This window comes from Moschus berezovskii, chromosome 22 (genome assembly GCF_049115385.1).
Source record: "Moschus berezovskii isolate FMDL1 chromosome 22, NW_MosBer_1.0, whole genome shotgun sequence".
In the NCBI taxonomy this organism is placed as follows: Eukaryota; Metazoa; Chordata; class Mammalia; order Artiodactyla; family Moschidae; genus Moschus; species Moschus berezovskii.
This window is the reverse complement of record NC_142481.1, coordinates 69,721,146-69,743,993: the sequence shown is the minus strand read 5'-3', so window position 1 is coordinate 69,743,993 and position 22,848 is coordinate 69,721,146.

The following is a 22,848-nucleotide window of genomic DNA, read 5'->3' as shown; positions in this document are numbered from 1 at the left end:
TGTGGGTTACCAATAGGATTGCCATATTTATTAGTTTTCGACAGGCATTCATTGGTCCAATGAAGCCCTTTACCACATTGGCGGCAAAGCCCATGGGGCTTATTTTGTTTTGTATATCCTTGTTTTGCCTTTATTTTTTTGCTATCCTTTTTCATATGTCCAGTTTTCCCACAATGGTAACAATTTTTGCCCTTAGAGGGCTTCATAGCTTGAGCCAAGGCAGTAGCAAAAACAGTAGCACTATGTTCAGTTCCTCCCACTCCCGAACAAGCTCTAATATATTTAGCTATAGAAGCCCCCTGTCCCCTTTAAGGACCTAAAACACGTTTACATTCCGGGTTTGCATTTTCGAAAGCAAGTGTTTGTAAAAGTATCTCTGAAATTTCATCACGTCCAACAGCCCCTCAACAGCCACCCACAATCTAGCAAGAAAATCAGTATAAGGTTCATTGGGTCCTTGTAAAGTTTTTGTGAAAGAAGGCTGAGCTTGGCCAGTAGGTACAATATGGCGCCAAGCCCTAAGAAATACTTGGCGCACCTGTTGTAAATCCTGGTCAGAATATTGAGCCTGATCTCTTAAGGCTCGAAATTGTCGTTCTCCCATCAATGTATCTTCTAAAGGACCAGGAGGGTTCTGTCCCTCATTAATTTGAGCCTGTGTTTGGGCTTTTTCTTCTCACCAACTCTTTAATTGCAACCACTGGGATCCTTTAAGCAGAGCCTGGGCTATGGACTCCAAATCGAAGGGAAGAATCAATTTTGTCTTCTCTACAGAATCTAACATAGCTAACACAAAAGGGGATTGGGGACCATATTGAGCAACAGCAGCTTTAAGATCCTTGAAAAATTTATATTTAAAAGGCGAATATTGAACATTAATCATATTGTTGGGAGCTGCTTGCCATTGAATTGGAAATAACTGTGGAGGATCTGTAAAACCACCAGAGGGCACAGGGATATCATCATCATAAAACATGGACTCGGGAAATGAGAAAGAGGGCCCCTCTTGGCCTACATCTGGAGAACTATGCGATACCGGAAAAAGAGAGGCATAGGGAGGGGCTGTAGGAGTAGGAACCCTCTTTGTTCCTTCATTCTGTGTTTTCCACCATTGTTGAAAATTTCGGGTCACTTTATCAACATCGTCGTTCCCTTCGGACGACGAGGAGAAATCACTAGCACTATCACATTTGGTGTCTGATTTCCCATCCCTGGAAGGCAAAGTAGTGGCCACGGAAGCGTCATTTAAAGCGGTACCACTTGATATTTTGTTTGTTTGTTTCTCAATAGGACTTCCTCATAAATTACCTCAGAATTTGTAGATTTAGTTTCACTATCGGTGGAAAGCAATGTAAGTGCTTGAGTGATAGCACTACATAGAGTCCACAATTTCAAAAGAATTATGTTACCCTTCTGATGCTGTTGCCATAATTCTTTCTGTATTAATATCCATTCCTTTAAGTTTAATTGTACTTTAGGTTGGCACTTAAACCAATAACAATGCTGCTCCACAAGGGGAAATAACTTCGATAAACAACGACTAGATGCCTTTACCCCGATGGAGTGGAGAAGTCCTTTGAATAGCTCCATGTATTGTGCCATTTCTGATGGGGAATTCCCCATAATTTTCCTGAAAGTTCCCGTGCCTTGGACCTACAATGCCCGAGGGGGTACTCACCCTTTCGGTTTCGCTTGGGCCCCACGTTAGGCGCCAGATGTTGTGGGTTAAATGACACAAAGACAAGACACACAAAAGACAGACAAAGACACAACTCCGGCCAAAGGTAAAATTCTGCCCAAGCCCCCTTGCGGTTTAATTTTATACCCCGCTAGCTGGGCACATATGAAAATCTAAGCAATGCATTTTTCTACCAAATAAGGACAAAAACTAAGCACATTTCAAGGACAGGAGAAACAAAGGGAGGAAGTGACCACTTCATGTTTACTGCAAAGCCTGCCCAGAACTCCAGCCTCTTCCTTTTTTTTTAAGGAGGGCATGTTCCCTCGTATGCGAGCGGAACATTAACCTTGGATATTGTGTGCAGGCTTCCTGGAAGAACATCCTGTTTGCAAACATGCTCTGCCCAAGCAGAGAGTCTTGTTTGCAGGCACATCTCTGCTTCCTTAACCATTCTCTCTCGTGGTCACTGTCGGGCTACTAAACGCGGTTGCTCTCAAAATTTTCCAGGGGATTCATCCCTCATCTCTTGTTCAGACATGGAACTGTGCTTTCTTCTCGAGTTGTAAAACGGGTGTTAGGCCCCATGAGAGTGGATTTAGTAACTGAAGATTGTATCGAGTATGCTCAGGGAGTCAGGTCTCCACTCGTCTTCTGAGTTGATACTCAAGGCTACATTTGAATCTGTGCAGTAGAATCAGACAATATTTCCAGTGGGTGGTGACATCCGTACCTTTTCCATTTGTGTGTTGAAAACTTGGGGATCCTCCCGAGTTTCAAATTGGTACCTGCCTCCTCGTACTGTGCGAACAGAACATCCGGACTCCATTCCACAGAAAGCAGAGGAATCGACTCTCTCATCTGGAAAAGAGGACTGGAAAACGGGGTAATTTGTCACTGTGGCAGGAAACTCGGTATTCCGCTGGATTGGGGCTGTGTATGTCGGTTTAATTTTTGAGTCGCGTAAAGGATGTTCAGTAACCTGTCGAGTTTCAAGTGGGAATGTGGAATTGCTCTTGCGAAGCTGCAACGGAAATGTTCCTCATCTCGCCATGAGGGTAGAATCTTGTGGTTTTTCTTGAGATGCGGCAGGAAGCTTGGGGTCCCTCTCGAGTTGGGCTGGGGACCTCAGGAACTCTCTTGTGTTTCTTCAGGGAAGTCTGGTCACCTTTTGTGTTGGAAGGGGAACTTTGGGATTACTCTCGACCCGTTAAATGGGCTTAAGGCCTCATCTTGAGTTGAGTCCGTAATTTGTGTGATCCTCTCCAGTGGGGACGGCTATGTAAGGGAGATTTTTGAGTCGCATAAAGGGTGTCAAATACCTCTTCGAGTTTCAACTGGAAATGTGGGATTTCTCTTGAGATTCTGCAGCAGAAAATTTCCTCATCTCGCATAGATGGGGGAACTTTGTCGTTTTTCACGACTTGAGGCGGAAAGCTTCGGGTTCCTCGCGAGTTGCTATGGGAACATCAGGAACTCACTCGCGTTGTCCCAGGGAAGTTGGGTCTCTTTGCTGTTGGAAGGGGAACCTCAGGATTCATCTAGAGGCGCGGGAGAAGAATAGGGTCGTTATCTAGTGTTGTGCAGGAAAATTGTGTGCTCCACATCAATGTGGATGGCTATGTTGGGGAATTTTTTGAGTCGCATAAATGGTTTCAAGTACCCAATCGAATTTCAAGCGGGAATGTGGGATTTCTCTTGAGATTCTGCAGCTGAAAATTTCCTCATCTCGCATTGAGGGCATAATTTTTTGATGTTTCACGAGTGCGGCGGGAAGCATTGGGTTCTTCTCGAGTTGTGACGGGGACCTCAGGAAATCCCTCGTGTTGCCCCAGGGAAGTCAGGTTTCCTATCGTGTTGGAAGGTGAACCTCTGAATTCCTCTCGAGGCGCAGCAGAGGAATAGGGCGGCATTTAGTGTTGATTCGTTCAACTGTGTGTTCTTTGCCAGTGGCAACAAGTATCTCGGGGTTGCTCTCAAAATTCACCTGGGGAATCAGGCCTCATCTATTGTTCAGACATCGAATTGCACTTTCTTCTCGAGTTGTAAAATCTGTGTTAGGACACATTAGAGTTGAATTTGTATCTGGAGATTGTATCGAGTATGCTCGGGGAGTCAGGTCTCCACTCGTCTTATGAGTTGATACTCGAGGATACATTTGAATCTGTGCAGTAGAATCAGACAATATCTCAAGGGGGTTTTGACATCCGTACCTTTTCCATTTGTGTTTTGAAAACCTGGGGATCCTCCTGAGTGTCAAGGCGGTACCCACCTCCTCGTACAGTGCGACCTGAAGGTCCGGATTCCATTCCAGAGAAGGCAGAGGAATCTACTCTCATCTGGAAAAGATGACTGGAAAATGGGACAATTTGTCAATGTGGCACAGAACTCGGTGTTCCTCTCGACTGGGGCTGTGTATGTCGGTTTAATTTTTGAGTCGCATGAAGGATGTTCAGTAACCTGTCGAGTTTCAAGTGGGAATGTGGGTTTCTCTGGTGAATCTGCTACGGAAATATTCCTCATCTTGCCTTGAGGGCAGAATCTTGGTTTTTCTCCAGTTGAGGCGGGAAGCTTGGGTTCCCTCTCGAGTTGCGCCATGGACCTCAGGAACTCGCTCGTGTTGCTTCAGGGAAGTCTTGTCCCCTTTTGGGTTGGAAGGGGAATTTCGGGGTTACTCTTGAGCCGTTAAATGGGAATAGGCCCTCATCTCGTGTTGAGTCCGTTAATTGTGTACTCCTATCCAGTGGGGACGGCTATGTTAGGGAACTTTTTGAGTTCCATAAATTGTATCAAGTACCCTTTCGAATTTCAAGCGGGAATTTGGGATTTCTCTTGATATTCTGCAGCAGAAAATTTCCTCATCTCACATTGATGGGGGAACGTTGTCGTTTTTCTTGAGTTGCGGCAGAAAGCTAGGGGTTCCCTGCGAGTTGAGACGGGGAACTCATGAACTCGTTCGCGGTGTCCCAGGGAAGTTAGTGCTCATTTGCTGTTGGAAGGGGAACCTCAGTATTCCTCTCGAGGTGCGTGGGAGGAAAAGGGCTGCATCCAGTGTTGTGTACGTAAATTGTGTGCTCCGGTTCAATGTGGACGGCTATGTCCGGGAAGTTTTTGGGTCGCATAAAGGGTATCAACTACCCGTTCGAATTTCAAGCGGGAATGTGGGATTTTTCTTGAGACTTTGCAGTGGAAATATTCCTCATCTCTCCTTGAGGGCAGATTTTTATGGTTATTCTCTAGTTGTGGTAAGAAGCTTGGGCTCCCTCTCGATTTGCGACGGGGACCCCTGGAACTCGATGGTGTTGCTTCAGGGAAGTCAGGTCTCCTTTCGTGTTGAAGGGGAACCTCGGTATTCCCCTCGAGGTGCGGCAGAGAAATAGGGCCGCATCTAGCGTTGTGTACCTAAACTGTGTGCTCCTCTTCAGTGGGGACAGCTCTGTCGGGGAAGTTTTGATTCGTATAAAGGGTGTCAAGTACTTTTTCGAATTTCAAGCGGGAATGTAGGATTTCTTTGGAGACCCTGCAGCGGAAAAATTTCTCATCTCGCATTGAGGGGAAAATCTGATGGTTTTTCTCTAGTTGCAGCGGTAAGCTTGGGGTTCTTCTCCAGTTGTGACGAGGACCATATGAAATCGCTCATGTTGCCCCAGGGAAGTCAGGTCTCCTTTCATGTTGAAAGGGGAACCTCGGGATTTCTATCGAGGTGCAGCAGAGGAATAGGCTGCATCTAGCGTTTAGTCTGTCAACTCTGTTTTCTTTTCCAGTGGCGACAGGGATCTTGGGGCTGCTATGAAGGTTCTACTGGGGAGTCAGGCTTCATCCCGATTTGAGGCATGGAATTCTGCTCTCCTTTCTAGTTGTAAAAGGGGAATCATTCTTCGTGTCTTGATCAGGAGGTTCATTAGGGCTTTTTCTCTCGGCTGAGCATGGGTGTCAGGTTTCTCATCATGTTGTGAGGGGATAGTCGGTGTTCCATTGAAGCTTTGCTAGATCATCAAGACTTACCTCAATTGGAGGTGGAACTCAGAGTCCTCAGCAGCTTCCGCTGGAGAGCACTTGAGTTTCAATAGGAGACAGAGGCCTCCTCTTGTGGGAGAAGAAGAAAGGATACCTCTAGAGTTGAAGCAGGGTTTGAATGCTCATACCGTGAGGACGTGGGGAATACAGAGCTCTTCTAGAGCTGTGCATGGAAACTGGGCTTTTCTGTCAATTGAAGATGGATATTCTGGGAGCCCCTTCAATTGTAAATAGGGATTCAATTCTCCTGTGGTATCTTGAGAGAGAACTTGGGATTGCTCTCCAGGCACTGAAGGAAAAAAGGGCCTCAAGTGACGTTGCCTTGGGGTTTCTCGTGGTATATGGCGATTGCAAAGGGAAGTATGGCTTTCATTTCGAGTTATGCCAGGGAACTCAGGGAGACACTCACATTGCCTCAGGGAAGAAAAGTTGTGAGGGGAAGTTCGTGATTGATCTCGAGTCAATGCAGAGGAATCGGGCTTCAATTCAAATTGAAAGTAGGTAATCCCAAAGTGTTTCTCGAATTTGGGCAGGAATCTTTCGGATCCCTCGAGTTGCCAAAGGGGCCTCACGGATCCTCTCAAGTTGTCTCTGGGAAGTCCAGAAACCTTTTGTAGTGTGGAGAGCCTTTGGGATGCCTTTCGAGACAGTGCAGGGGAATAGGGTCTCATCTGGAGTTGAGGCGCTAACTTCAGTGTGCCTCTCCAGTTCTTACATGGATCACAGTGTTCCTACGAAGTTTCAAAAGGGGAGTCATGCCAAGTCTCTTGTTGAGGCATGGAACTCCACTAACTTTTCAGGTTGTAAGAGGGGTGGTCTGCCTCCTATTGAGTTGATTTTCTGTCCTGGGGCTTTTTCTCTATGAGGCACCTGGGAAATCAGGCCTCCCTGAGTAGTGTTACTTGATCCTGGGAGTTCCCTTTGAATTGGGACGGTGGAATCAGTCCTTATATTGAGCGGATGGTTAAATTGGTGTCTTTTTGAATTGTGGCAAGACTCCCTGGGGTCGTCTCGAGTTTTAAGAGGACATAGGCCTCCTCTTCAGATTTGACAGAAACATCGGGATTAATTTCCATACGAAGCAGGGCAATCGATTCTCACCTTGAGATGACGAGTGGAAAATGGGTCTCTTCTTGAGCTGTGGCAGGAACCTCGCTGCTCCTCTTGAGTTTAGCCGGGTATCTCGGGGAAACTCTTCAGTTGCCTATAGTGTGCCGAGTATCCTTTCGAGTTTGAAGAGGGAATGTGGGACTTCTCTTAAGACGCTGCAGCAGAAAAGGGCGTCCTTTCGCGTGGAGTGGAGAATTTCATGGTTTATCTGGAGTTGCGGCTTGAAGCTTGGAGGTATTCTCGCATTATGACGGGAACCACTTGGACTTGTTAGTTTTGCCTCAGGGAAGTCAGGTCTCCTTTCCTGTTGAAAGTGGTACTTTGCAATTCCGTTGGAGTCGCTGCAGGCCATGAGGGCCACATTTAGACTTGAGTGGGTAAACTCAGTATTCCTTTCAAGTGACCACATGGATCTTGGTGTTGCTCTGATGGTTGCACTGGGGAATCAAGCCTAGTCCTAGTTGAGGAGGGAGCTCTACTTTACCCCCGAGTTTTAAAAGGACTATCAGGTCTGCTTTCTGTTTTACCTGGAAATTTGCACTTTTTCGAGAGTCTCAGCAGGGTATTCATGCCTTTGATGATGTTGCAAGTTTATACCCCGTGTTCCACTGGAGCTGCTGCAAACACAACACGACTCATCTCTAGTTGAGTGAGAACTCGGAGTCCTTTGAACATGCTGCACTATCTAAAGTGTTGCCCTCAAGTGTAAATAGATGTGACAGGACTCGTCCTGTGCTACGAGGTGAAACTGGGATTCCTCTTCTGTTGAACGTGGAACGCTCATTATCTTCAGCTGAGGTGTGATCACTGGCCTTTTCTTAAATTGTGGTGGGGAAAATCGGTTTTCTTCTCTCATTGGGACTGATAGCTCTGGGAGACCCTTAAGTGGCATCAAGGAACTCAAGCCTAATCGAATTTGGAGAAGGAACTTGGGACTTTTGTCTATGTGCTGTAGGAAAAAAAAAAGGGGGCATCATATTGCTTTGAAAGAGGAATTTCGAGGTTATTCTCGAGTTGTGGCGGGAAATGTGGATTTCCTTTCGAGTGACGATGGATATATCAGGGAGCCTCCTGTGTTGTTTCTGGGAAGTCAGAATGCCTTTACATTTGCAAGGGGAACCTCGGGATTCCTTTGGAGTCACTGCAGAGAAGTAGGTCTGCTTCTAGATTTGAGTCCGTTTAACTCAGAATTCTTCTCCAGTAGCGAAAGGGTTGCTCTCAAAATTGTCTTGGGGAGTCAGGCCTCGTCTCGTGTTCAGACATGGTACTCCACTTTCTTCTCGAGTTGTAAAAGGAGTGTTAAGCCACAATTGAGTTAAATTTTACCTGGAGATTTTGTTGAAAATCCTCAGGAGACAGGTCTCCACTCGTCTTGTGAGTTGATATTCGAGGATATATTTGAATCTGTGCAGTGGAATTAGACAATATCTCGAGTGGGTGGGGACATTGGTACCTTTTCCAATTGTGTTTTGAAACCCGGAATTCTCCCGAGTTTCAAGGTGTTACCGGTCTCATCTTACTGTGCGACGGGAACGTCCGGATTCCATTCCAGACAAAGCGGGGGAATCGACTTTCATCTGGAAAAGAGGACTGGAAAATGGGACACTTTGTCAGTTGTGGCAGGAAATTCGGTGTTCCTCTCGGTTCAGTTCAGTTCAGTCTCTCAGTCCTCTCCCACTCTTTGCGACCCCATGATTCACAGCACGCCAGTCCTCTCTGTCCATCACCCTTTCCCACAGTTCATTCAATCTCATGTCCATCCAGTCGGTGATGCCATCCGGCCATCTCATTCTCCGTCGTCTACCTCTCCTCCCACCCCCAATCCCTCCCAGCATCAGACTCTTTTCCAGTGAGTCAACTCGTCACATGAGGTGGCCAAAGTATTGGAGTTTCGGCTTTAGCATCAGTCCTTCCAATGAACACCCAGGATTGATTTCCTTTAGAATGGACTGGATGGATCTCCCTGCAGTCCAAGGGACTCTCAAGAGTCTTCTCCAGCACCACAGTTCAAAAGCATCAATTCTTCGGCGATCAGCTTTCTTCACAGTCCAACTCTCACATCCATACATGACCACGGGAAAAATCATAACCTGGACTAGACGGAACTTGGTTGCCAAAGTAATGTCTCTGCTTTTTAATATGCTATCTAGGTTGGTTATAAATTTCCTTCCAAGGAGTAAGCGTCTTTTAATTTCCTGGCTGCAATCAGCATCTGCAGTTTTTTGGAGCCCCCCAAAAATGAAAGTCTGACGGTTTCCAAGGATTCTTCATCTATTTCCCATGAAGTGATGGGACCAGATGCCATGATCTTCGTTCTCTGAATGTTGAGCTTCAAGCCAAATTTTCACTCTCCTCTTTCACTTTCATCAAGAGGCCTTTGAATTCCTCTTTACTTTCTGCCATAAGGGTGGCGTCATCTGCATATCTGAGGTTATTGATATTTCTCCCAGCAATCTTGATTCCAGCTTGTCCTTCTTCCAGTCCAGCGTTCCTCATGAGGTCCTCTGCATATAAATTAAATAAGCAGGGTGACAATATACAACCTTGACGTACACCTTTTCCTACTTGGAACCAGTCTGTTGTTCCATGTCCAGTTCTAACTGTTGCTTCCTGATCTGCATAAAGGATCCTCAAGAGGCAGGTCAGGTGGTCTGGTATTCCCATCTCTTTCAGAATGTTCCACAGTTTATTGTGATCCACACAGTCAAAGGCTTTGGCATAGTCAATGAAGCAGAATTAGATGGTTTTCTGGAACTCTCTTGCTTTCTCTATGATCCAGCGGATGTTGGCAATTTGATCTCTGGTGCCTCTGCCTTTTCTAAAACCTGCTTGAACATCTGGGAGTTCACGGTTCACATATTACTGAAGCCTGACTTGGAGAATTTTGAGCATGAATTTAGTAGTGTTTGAGATCAATGCGATTGTGCGGTAGTTTGGGCATTCTTTGGCATTGCCTTTCTTTTGGATTGGAATGAAGACTGACCTTTCCCAGTCCTGTGGCCACTGCTGAGTTTTCCAAATTTGCTGGCATATTGTTTGAAGCACTTTCACAGCATCATCTTTCAGGATTTGAAATAGCTCAATTGGAATTCCATCACCTCCACTAGCTTTTTTCATAGTGATGCTCTCTAAGGCCCACTTGACTCCACATTTCAAGATGTCTGGTTCCAGGTGAGTGATCACGCCATTGTGTTTATCTTTGTCCTGAAGAACATTTTTGTACAGTTCCTCTGTGTATTCTTGCCACCTCTTCTTAATATCTTCTGCTTCTGTTAGGTCCATACCATTTATGTCCTTTATCGAGCCCATCTTTGCGTGAAATGTTCCCTTGATATCTCTAATTTTCTGGAATGGTTGTGTCAGTGTCACTTTTGAGTCGCCTAAAGGATGTTAAGTAACCTGTCGAGTTTCAAGCGGGAATGTGCGATTTCTCCTGAGAGTCGCTAACGGACAAGCGAACATCTCGCCTTGAGGGCAGAATCTTGTGATTTTTCTCGAGTTGTGGCGGGAAGCTTTGGGTTCCTCTTGAGCTGCGACGGGGAATTCAGGAACTCGCTCGTGTCGTTCCAGGGAAGTCAGGTCTCATTTTGTGTTGGAAGGGGAACCTCGGGATTTCTCTCGAGGTGTGGCAGAGGAATAGGGCCGCATCTAGCGTTGTGTACATTAACTGTGTGCTCCTCTTCAGTGGGGACGACTATGTCGGGGAAGATTTGAGTTGTATAAAGGGTGTCAAGTACCCATTCAAATTTCAAGCTGGAATTTGAGATTTCTCTTGAGACTCTGCAGTGGAAATGTTCCTCATCACGCATTGCGTGGAGAATCAGGTTGTTTTTCTCGAGTTGCGGCGGGAAGCTTGGTATTCTTCTCAAATTGTGACGGGGACCTTATGAACTCGCTTGTGTTGCCCCAGGGAAGTCAGGATTCCTCTCGTGTTGAAAGAGGAACCTCGGGATTTCCCTCGAGGCACAGTAGAGCAATAGGGCCCCATCTTGCGTTGAGTCGGTCAACTGTGTTTTCCTCTCCAGTGGCGACAGGGATCTCGGGTTTGCTATGAAGGTTCTGCTAGGGAGTCAGTTTTCCTCTCGATTTGAGGCATGGAATTCTGCTTTCCTTTCAAGTTGTAAAATGGGAACCAGTACTCTTGTCGTGATCAGGCTGTTCATTAGGGCTTTTTTTATAGGCTCAGCATGGGTGTCAGTATTCCCATCACATTGTGAGGGGATCGTCGGTTTTCCATTGGAGCTTTGCTAGATCATCAGGACCTACTTTGATTGGAGGTGGAACACAGAGTCCTTTATCCTTGCATCAGGACCCTCGGGAGTGCCTCGAGTTTCAATAGGAGACAGAGGCCTTATCTTGTGGTGGGAGAGGAAGAAAGGATTCCTCTAAATTTGAAACAGGGTTTAATGATCATGTCGTGAGGAGGTGGGGAATAAAGAGCTCTTCTTAAACAGTGGATGGAAACTCAGGGTTTCATTCGACTGAAGATGGGTATTCTGTGAGCCAATTGAATTGTAAATAGGGTTTCAAGCCTCCTATGTTATCTTGATAGTCAACTCGGGATTGCTCTCCAGGCGTTGCAGGAAAAAAAGGGCCTCATGTGAAGTTGCCTGGGGCTTCTCGTGGTTTTTGGCGAGTTGCGAAGGGAAGTTTGGATTTCCTTTCGAGTTACGCCAGGAACTCAGGGAGACACTCGTGTTGCCTCAAGGAAGTCAATTTGCAAGGGGAAGGTCGTGATTGTTCTCGAGTCAATGCAGAGGAATCGGGCTTCAATTCACATTGAAAGGGGTAATGCCAGAGTGTGTCTAGGTTGGGGGCAGGAAACTGTCGGATCCCTCGAGTTGCAAAAGAGGCCTCACGGAGCATCTCAAGTTGTCTCTGAGAAGTCCGGAATCCTTTTGAGCTGTGAGAAGCCTTTGGGATGTCTTTCGAGTCAGTGCAGGGGAATAGGGTCTGATCTGGAGTTCAGGCGCTAACCTCAGGGTGTCTCTCCAGTTCTGACATGGGTCTCAGTCTTCCTATGAAGTTTCAACAGGGGAGTCATGCCACGTCTCTTGTTGAGGCTTGAAACTCCGCTATCTTTTCGAGTTGTCCAAGGGGTGGGAGGCCTCCTGTTGAGTTCAATTTCTGTCCTGGGGCTTTTCCTCCATGATGCACCTGCGAAGTCAGGCCTCCCTTATTGGTGTTACTTGATCCCGGGAGTTCTCTTTGAATCAGCACAGTGGAATCAGTCCTTATTCGAGCGGATGGGATAATCCGTGTCTTTTTCAATTGCGACACGACTCCCCAGGGTCCACTCGAGTTTCAAGGGGACATAGGCCTCCTCTTCACATTCAACAGGAGCATCGCGATTAATTTCCAGACAAAGAAGGGGAATCGATCCTCACCTCGACATGACGAGTGGAAAACTGGTCTCTTCTTGAGTTGTGGCAGGAACCTCGCTGCTCCTCTCTAGGTTGGTCGGGTATCTCGGGGAACTCTGAGTTGCATGTAGGGTGCTGAGTATTCTTTCGAGTTTGAAGAGGGAATGTGGGATTTCTCTTAAGATGTTAAGCAATTAGACTATCCCTGCTGCTAGAGCTGCTGCATCCATTCAACTGTGGAAATGCAGGCTGAAAAAAACCCGCATCTTTCCGAGAAGTTCTCCAAATGGGTTTAGGAACAACACGTTTGCAAACCAGAGTTGATGACATGCATGTCCATGGAAACTTGACACCTCTCAACAAATGCACAACAAATGATTCCTAGACATACATTCCATGCAAAACGGATCACAAATCCAGAAGGAAATGGAGCAGACATTAGACATGAGCTCTGAGTCTTCACACACAATACAGAATGGCACTACACAAAGAGTAACCAGGGAACAGTGAACTTTGTCAAATCCAAGATTTGGACTCTGGGAAAGACCTTCTGAAAAATGCAAACAAGACATCCCACTTTGGGAGACAACTGTCTGCATACACAGAACTTAGGTAGGATTTGGCTCTTAATACACAAAACACATGATCACAAACGAGCCTGAAGGAGGGGTCTGAAGGGACACCAGGTGAAGGAAGGGACACGGAGAGTACACCGAATGATGCCCAGCACTGAGGGCCTGAGAAATACGATCTAGTTGCAATTCCCGAGACGCGTGTTACCCTGGACTAGGCCTGTTCTACCTGGAGGCTCAGAGAGATGGACAGTGAGGAAGGGGAAGAGAAATCCCTGGCATTTCTAGCACTCACAGCAAACACTTAGAAGGAGAAGGCAAGTATCAAAACCACCGACGGTGACATTCCCTGAAAGGCAATAGCTAGGAGTCCATCTAACCCGGGAGGGAAGCCCCTGTTCTCAAAGAACTGCAAGAGATGGATGAAAGAAGGTGAAGCCCACCAATCCAGTGGAAAATAAGCTGTGCTCACGGATCAAAAGAATTCCTCCGGGTAAGATGATGTCGGTTCCCCCTCCCCCCGACCCCCACCGTGGGGCAATCCAGAGTTTCTACGCTATTCCTCTCAAAATACCAACAGCTGTTCTCAGGGTAATATAACCAAAGAATTCCAAAATGTCTATGGAAATTTTTAGAGTCAAAGGAGTCAATGCAATCTGCCGCAAAGTCGTGAAATGGACATCACAGGCTGCTGATAGCCAGTTAGACTATCACACTAGGATCATCAGGACAGCATGGTACTGGGAAGAAATGAAACACGCAGAACCAGATCAATGGAATGGAATTGAGGGTCCAGAAATAAACCCAAGGTTCTATGGTCAATTCCTCGATGCCAAAGGAGAGTACACAATACGAATGGGAACAAGAGCCTCTGCAACGAAAGACAATGGGAATTGGAGATGGTTCGATATGAAAAATCACATTGGCTTTTGGTCTCATAACACCTCAGATTCAGTGAAACACATCAACGCAAAATTGAAGAGATGAAAGTCCTGGAAATAAACAAGGGACATTGGCTCCATAATGTCAGGGACTTCTCAACATGTGTGGGGGGTGAAGCAAAATTGGGTGTCTTCAAGTCAAGGAAACAGGAAACCGAAGGACACCAATGGGCTTGCATCCATTTGAACAGCTATGCAACAGAAAAGCTAAGCATTCACAAATCAAAATGGTAACAAACTGAACACAAAAGAATATTTGCAAGAAGAATATCGGCAAAGGGGTTCCTTCGTAAAAGACAGTGAGAAATCCCACCACTAAGTCTCCCAGAATTGACCACAGATGAATCCCTTCCCCTCACACAAACTCCCGTCCCAAATCATTACCTCACTCGAAAGGAAAAACTATAGCTTCACCCTAGGTCAATATTATACATGTGTACATGCATTCACAGTTTGTGAGCATCCACAGGAGAGACACAGAGAAGAAGAGACAGACTGAATTTGGACAGGTCATAAAAGAGACGGAACGAGGGACAGAGACTGAACAATGGAGAGAGGAAATGAGTCAATTTCACAGAATTTGCATGAATCTCTCTTGAGGATGGAAACAATGACAGTGCCTATTCCCCCTCGATGATTAGACTCAAAGACAAGGATGTGGATAGCCACTGTTGGAAGAGCCTCCCCCACCCCTCGAGGCTGAGTGGGACACTTGAGTAGGACGAGGAAGGTTGATATCAGAAGGGGCGATGTCTGAATATGACCTTCCGATCCTCCCAATGCGGTGGTCAAGAAATAGGCAGGAAGGGGACTGCCTTCGCCCAGGTCCCAGAGCCCATTCAGGCCTGATTCTGCCCCATTCTGTGCTAGGTCAGCCCTGTGTGGAATCCTTCCTTTGGGAAGTCTGTGTCCAAGCTCCTTTTGATGGAGGCCCAAAGTTTGAACAGGCACTGGAGCTCTTCGTAGGCTGACAGACCTAGGCAGGAGATGGGAGAGGGACCCCCACTCTGCACACGGAGAGTCTGGGGAAACCCTGCGGAGTACATGTCTTGCCCAGGGCCACATCACTCCTGAGAAGAAGGAGCCTGGGTTGAAAGCAGCTCTGTCCTCAGAGCTCAGGCTCTGGCTGCACCAAGTTCTCCCCAAGGCTGTTGGATGGGGTGTGTAGGTGTCACTTTGCCTGCACATGGACTAAGGGCGTTGGGGAACAGCCAGAAACCAGAGGTTCTCTTTGGGAGCTTGTGGAAGGGACCTCAGCAACGAACCCAGGAAATGAAGTCACTTCCTGGCAACAGAACCCAACAGAACCCGCAACCCATGTATCCAGGCCTCCCCAGCGGAAAGGAGCCCCAAGCCAGATCACTTGCTGTCAAGATGTTCTGCTGCTTGCCCCTGCTAAGAGGCCGGGGCCTCAGGAGAGCTCACAGGCAGAGTGTGTGGGAATGAGATCGACGCTGGCTCAGGCAACCCCCTCCTCGAGAGGCCTCTGGCCCTTTGCCTGAAGGAACAGAAAGGTACCAGGGGAGCCGCAGACCGGGTCCAGCCACATCTCCCGTCCCACGCGGGGAAGACTGAGGCCTTTCGCTGTGTGTGGATGGGGGTTTTTCCGGGTGTGTCCAACTCAAGCAAGCCCAGCCACATGAGGGTGAGGAGTCCATGGGCTGCTTGTGGCCACACCCCAGGGGAGAGCAGGCTGGGTGGCATGAGGAGAGTCCGGGCAGTGCCAGCTGCCCATGCTGGCCACACACCCTCATGAGGTTCTCCGTCCTTCCGGGTGGGTATCTGAGCAAACACTTTTGTCTCTGGTCTTTCTTGGAGCAGAAGGGCAGGCAGGCAGAAGCAGCAGACATCCTGGCCAGGCACAGCTCAGAAATATCGAAGCAGGGCTGGCTGATGGCCACTATCATTGCATATCGTCCCAACTGAGGTGCCCCTGAGGGGCACACCCTATCCACCTCCCAGAGGGAGGGCTCAGCGCACCAGCCCCCTGCCCTGGAGGCTAAGTACAGGCTCCAGGTGAGAGTGGCCTCGGAGGGCTCAGCCCAAATGGCGTTGAAGAGGAAGAGGGCAAGGCCTGCTGCTCAGACACCACCCAGCACACAACCCGGGGCCCAGTCTCAGGCTGCCACGAACTCAGCACAGCTGGCTCTGACCCAGAGCTCTGAGAAGCCCTGCCTCAGAGGCAGCTGGAGGACCTGGAGCCCAGCAGGGCAGAGCACAGAGGTGAGGCGGCTGGGGCTGCTCCATGTGAGTGTGGGGAGGCGGTGCTGAGCCACAGAGAGAGGAGTCTCCCAGAGCTGGGGCTGGGCCTGGACCAAAGGCTGGTATCACACCACCCATCTTGGAGACTGCAGAGAAGACTCCGATGGTGGGCCTTCTTAGCGAATCTCTAGGAAGCTTTCTGGCCCACTTAGGCACACGGCAAGGCTGGCCTGTGGCAAACTCTTCTTCTCCCTCAGCTCTAGCTCTGGCCATCAAACTCAGCCAGCCTCCAAGTCCAAGACCTGTCACTAAGGAGGAGGAGAGAGGTCCAAGTGCAGGACCCAGGGATCCAGTGAAGGGAGACCGAGACCTGAGACGTCCCCTCCCAATGACACGGGGCCAGCCGGGTACTGGCCAGCACCCTCAGCACATCGGATTTCTGTGCCAGGATGACCCCCAGCCCCAGGCCCCAATGTCCCACCCGGCCTTCCAGAAACTCCACCTCCACGTGCACTTGCTCCTACTCAGGCTTTGGCAGCAGAACCCCAGTCAAGGCCTGAGTGATCACATGTGGAGAGGCAGCCTGCCCTGGCTCCTGCAAAGAACTCAGACGCCCACCATGACTGTCCCACCCCACAGGGAGAACAGGCCTCTGCTCTGGACAGAGACCCAGAGCCCTTCGGCAACCAAACCATCTAGGGGCACGGTTGGCGCTGCAGCCTCCATCCCTGTATATTGTCCATGGATGCTGTCCACTCCCTCCCCACCCAGGGGAGACTGAATTTCCTTAACTTGAGCTGATTTTCATCAGGGTCCTAGGCATTTTTCTCCTCCTCTTTATTTTCTTTTATAGCTTTCTGTATATTTTGCTCCTAAGTGTGTGTCAATAAAGCTTCCTTCGTTGATGCCATTTGGGAATATGGAGGCCTTCACAATGCTATGTAAGCTTCACCACTGTCTACATTGGGACGCCCTCATTCTATCCACCCTCACTTCAAAAAAAGAAAAAATCCTCGATTCATGTCAAGCAGTCCCCATAGAACTCTCCTCCTCCTGACAACATTGAGTCGTCTACTCTCTGCATTCCTTCCCATCCTTTCGGGGTCCCCAGTCAATGCCAATCAATAAAATGAGAGGAAACTGGATTTTGCTCTGACTAAAGGTGAATGTTACAGTCTCTCAGTATTGTTAGTCTTGGCATTCCCGTGAATTCTACAGTCCATGGAATTCTCTAGGTCAGAATCCTGGAGTCGGTAGCTTTTCCTTTCTCCAGGGGATTGTGCTGATTCCCCACATATTGGAAGACCAAACTGGAGAATTCTGGTTTCTATGTCATTTGAAGGAACCTTTGGGTATCTGATAGGACCAGGTAGATCTTTTCAAGATGTCATCTGCCAAACGAAGCCCTCTCGGCAAATGTGTTCAGAATCTCCAGGTAGCATTACTGTTGCAAGTGGGACACCTCAGGCACAAGAGAAAGGCTGAGTTCTTCCACCAGCACAAACAAACTCACAGCAATAAACCAGGCAGGAGAAATGGAAAGATAAAGCCACACCAACAAAGGGACAAATATTCCTCAGAACACAAGGCCAGAGAAAGACCCAGCATTCTTATGGCCCCCACACGCTGGAGAAAATCAGTGTTCAGGAAGGAAATGGAAGAAACATGTGCAGGTTCAATGAGAGGCAATGCACATGGCTAGTGTAGCTCACAGACAGCCTGACGCTTCGCATGGACATTCGGGCAAAGGGAAACACAGTGCAAGTGGTGCTGGTCATCATCTCAGAGCTAGGTGCTCAGGATGGTGACAACCAAGCTTCAGGACTACGAGAGGGAGTGGAGGGCCTAGCAGAGCCCATAGACATTTCTCTCGCTCTCTGGCAGAAGAGTGTGACAGACTCATCAAAGTCCCACAGGAGCATCTCTTGACGATAAGTGCCCACCCTCAGGGTGGATCCCACTCCACTTCTGGCACGGTTGTTCCTCTCCTCTGAAATGCTCACCTCTGGTGGTCCAAAACCGCAGGCCTGCTGGGCGCCTGTGGAGTCGAAACTCACTTCAACTACTCACACAGCCAAGGACACTCAAGGATGCTTGTGGCCTCTGGCTCAAAGATGAAAGATCAGCACCCTGTCAACCCGACCTGGGGATCGGTGCTGAAAGGGAGGCCGCACCCAACTCCCTTTTCACTGGACACAGCGTCCCAGCTGCTAGAGCTGCTGAATCCATTCATCTGAGGAAATGCTAGCTGAAAAACCCGCATCTTTCAAAGAAGGTCTACAAAAGAGTTTATGAGCAAAGCATTTGGAAACCAGAGGGGATGACATGCATGTCCATGGAAACTTGACACCTCTCAACAAATGCACTTCAAATGATTCCTAGACATACGTTCCATTGAAAACGGTTCACAAATCCAGAAGGAAATGGAGCAGACATTGGACATGAGCTCTTAGTCTCCACACAAAATACAGTAAGGCACTACACAAAGAGTAACCAGGGAACACATTGAACGTTGTCTAAGCAAGATTTGGACTCTGGGAAATACGGTCTGTAAAACACAAACGACACCTCCCAAGCTGGGAGACAACTGTTTACAGACACAGAACTTAGGCAGGATTTGGCTCCTAATACACAAATGACATGAACACAAACGAGCCTGAAGGAGAGGACTGTGAAGGGACACCAGGCGAAGGAAAGGACACAGAGTGTACACCGCGTGATGCCCAGCATTGAGGGCCTGAGAAACACGGTCTAGCTGCACTCACCTGAGATTCGTGGGACCCTGGACTTGGCTTGTTCTGCAAAGAAGCTCAGAGAGATGAACAGTGAGGATGGGGAAGAGAAATCCTTGGCATTTCTAATACTCACTGCAAAAGCTTAGAAGGACAAGGCAAGGATCAACCCCACCGACGGTGACATTCCCTGAAAGGCAATAGCTAGGAGTCCATCTAACCCAGGAGGGAAGTCCCTCTTCTCAGAGAACTGCAAGAGATGGATGAAAGAAGGTGAAGCCCACAAATCCAATGGAAAATAAGCTGTGCTCACGGAGCATAAGAATTCCTCCTGGTAAGATGATGTCAGTTCCCCATCCCCCCGATCCCCACAGTGGGGCATTACAGAGGTTCCACGCTATTCCTCTCAAAATACCAACTGCTGCTCTCAGGGTATTATAACCAAAGAATTCCAAAATGTCTATGGATACAAAAAGGAGACAAAAGGGACAATGCGATCTGCCACAAAGCCCTGAAATGGACATAGCAGGCTGCCTGATAGCCAATTTGATTATCAAACCAGGATAACAGGACAGCATGGTACGGTGAAGAAACGAAACACGCAGAACCAGATCCATGGAATGGAATTGAGGGTCCAGAACTAAACCCAAGCTTCTATGGTCAATTCATTGCCGCCAAAGGAGGCGAGGCGATAAGTATGGGAACAAGAGCGTCTGCAACGAAAGGACGTGGGAAATGGAGATGGTTCCATCTAAACAATCACATTGGCTTTTGGTCTCAGAACATGTCAGATTCAGTGAAACACATCAACGCAAAGCCTGAAGTGATGAAACTCCTGGAAATAAGCAGGGGCCATAGGGTCCTCCTTGTCAGGGATTTCTCAACATGTGTGTGTGTGGGGGAAGCAAAATTGGGTCTCTTCAATTCAAGGAAACAGGAAACCAAGGGACACCCACCAGCTTCCATTGTCTTGCACAGCTTTGCAACAGAAAAGCTAAGCATTCACAAATCAAAATGGTAACAAAGTGAACACACAAGCATATTTGCAAGCAGAATATCAGAGAAGGGGTTATTATGTAAGAGAATGAGAACTCACACCACTAAGTCTCCCAGAACAAACCCCAGACCTAACCCTTCCCCTAACACCAACTCCAACCCCAAACCTTTACCTCACTCAAAGTGAAACCCTAAAGCCTCAGCCTAGGCCAAAAATATACATGCATACATGCCTTCACAGGCATGCCAGCATCCACAGGAGAGACACAGATTGGAAGAGACAGACTGAATTTGGAAAGGTCAAGAAAGAGAGGAAACGAGGGAGAGAGACTGAACAATGCAGAGAGGAAATGAATCGATTTCACAGAATTTGCATGAATCTCTCTTGAGGTTGGAAACAGTGAATATTCCTCTGCCAGGGGGAAAATGACCCACGATGATGAGACTCAAAGACAAGATTGAGGGGAGCCACTGTTGGGGCAGACTCCCCCAACCCTCGAGGCTGAGTGGGACATTTGAGTAGGACAAGGAAGGTTGATATCAGAGGGGGCGATGTCTGAATATGACTTTCTGGTCCTCCCAATCCGGGGGTCAAGAAATAGGCAGGAAGGGAACTGCCTTTTCCCAGGTAACATAGCTCATCCAGGCCTTATTCTGCCCTTTTCTGTGTTAGGTCAGCCCTGTGTTGAATCCATCATTTGGGAAGTCTCAGTGTCCAAGCTCCATGTGAGAGCGGCCCAAAGTTTGAACAGGCACTGGAGCTGTTCGTAGGTTGACAGACCTAGGCAGGAAATGGGAGAGTGAGCCCCACTCTGCAGATGGAGAGACATGAAACCCTGCAGGGCACATGGCTGGCCCAGGGCCACATCCCTTCTGAGAAGAAGAAGCCTGGGCTGAAAGCAGCTGTGTCCTCAGAGCTCAGGCCCTGGCTGCACCCAGGTCTCCCCAAGGCTGTGGGGTGGGCTGTGTGGGTGTCACCGTGCCTGCACGTGGCCTAAGGAAGTGGGGGAACAGCCAGAAACACAGAGGTTCCCTTGGGGAGCTTTGTGGAAGGGACCTCAGCCACGAACCAGGAAATGATGTCATTTCCTGGCAACAGAACCCAACAGAACCCGCAACCCGTGTATCCAGGCCTGGCCAGCGGAGAGGAGCCCCTGGCCAGATCTCTTGCTGTCAAGATGTTTTACTGTTTGCCCCTGCCCAGAGGCCGGGTCCTCAGGCGAGCTCACAGGCCGAGTGTGTGGGAATGCAGTCGACGCTGGCTCAGGGGTCCCCCGAGAGGCCTCTCGCCCTTTGCCCGAACGGACAGAAAGGTAAAAGGGGAGGCCAAGGCCGGGTCCGGCCACGTCTCCTATCCCGCCCGGGGAAGCCTGAGGCCTTTCTCTGTGTGTGGATGGGGTTTTCTTGGGGTGTGTCTGCCTCAAGCACGCCCAGCCGCATGTGGGTCAGGAGCCCATGGGATGATTGTGTCCACACCCCAGGGGAGAGCAGGCTGGGTGGCATGGGCAGAGTCCGGGCAGAGCTGAATGCCCAGGCTGACCTCACGCCCTCATGGGGGTCTCCGACTTCCCGGGTGGGTATCTGAGACACACGTCTCTCTGGTCTTTCTGGGAGTAGAAGGGCAGGCGGGCAAAAGAAGCAGCCATCCTGCTCAGAAATATTGAAGCGGGGCTGGCTGATGGTTACTGTAATTGCAGATGGTCCGAGGGGCACACCACATCCACCTCCCAGAGGGAGGGCTCAGAGCACCAGCCCCCTGCCTGGGAGGCCCAGTGTAGGCCCCAGGTGAGCGTGGTCACGGAGGGCTCAGCCCACCTGGCGATTAGGAGGAGGCGGGAAAGACTTGCTGCCCAGACGCCACCCAGCACACACCCCGGGGCCCAGTCTCAGGCTGCCATGGAGCTCAGCACAGCCGGCTGTGACCCAGAGCTCCGAGATGCCCTGCCTCGGATGCAGCAGGAAGACCTGGAACTCAGTATGGCAGAGCACGGAGGTGAGTTGGCTGGGGCTAATGCCTGTGAGTGTGGGGACGCGGTGCTGAGCCACACAGGGAGGAGTCCCACAGAGCTGGGGCTGGGCCTGGATCAAAGGCTGGTCTCACACCACCCATCTTGGAGACTTCAGAGAAGACTCCAATGCTGTGACTTCTTAGTGAATCTCTAGGAAGCTTTCGTGCCCACTTAGGCACATGGCAAGGCTGGCCTGTGGCAAATTTTTCTTCTCCCACAGCTCTAGTTCTGGACATCAAACTCAGACAGCCTCCATGTCTAAGACCTGTCCCTACGGAGGTTTGAGCTCATGGTGCAGGACTCACGGATCCACTGAGGGGAGATCGAGACCTGAGACGTCCCCTCCCAATGACACGGGTCCAGCCGGGTATTGGCCACCACCCTCAGCACATCAGATCTCTGTGCCTGCACAACACCCAGCGCCAGGCCAAGATATCCCACGCCGCCTTCGAGAAACTGCAACTCCATGTGCACTTGCACCTGCTCAGGCTTTGGCGGCAGAACCCGAGTCAGGGCCTGAGTGACCAACTTTGAAACAACAGCCTGCCCTGCCTCCTACCAAGGACTCAGACTCCCACCATGACTATCCAACACTTGAAGGGAGAACAGGACCCTGCTCTGGATAGAAGCCCACAACCCTTTGGCAATCACATCATCCAGGGGCTCAGTTGTCTCTGCAGCCTCCATCCCTGTGTGTTCCCCATGGACGCCGTCTACTCCCTGCACACCCTGGGGAGATTGACTTTCCTTCCTCAGAGCTCATTTTCATCAAGATCCTAGGCATCTTTCTTCTCATCTTTTATGTCTTTTATGGCTTTCTTTATGTTTTGCTCGCAAGTGTGTGTCAATAAATTTTCCTTCCTTGGGAATATGGAGGCCTTTACAATGCTGTGTAAGCGTCACCTCTGTCTACATTCAGACACCCTCATTCTATCCCCCCCCCCACTTCGCAGCAAAGCGTGGATTCATGGCAAGCATTCCCCGTTCCTCTCTTCCCCTCCTCTCAACGTTGAGTCCAATTATCTCTGCATTTCTTCCCATTCTTTCGGGGTTCCCAATCAACGCTATTCACTGAAATGATAGGAAACTGGATTTTGCTCTTATTGAAGGCGAAAGTTATAGTCTCTAAGTATCGTTAGAGTCTTGGCATCCCTATGAATTCTACAGTGCATGGAATTCTCTAGGCCAGAATCTTGGGTGGGTAGTTTTTCCCTTCTCCAGAGGATTG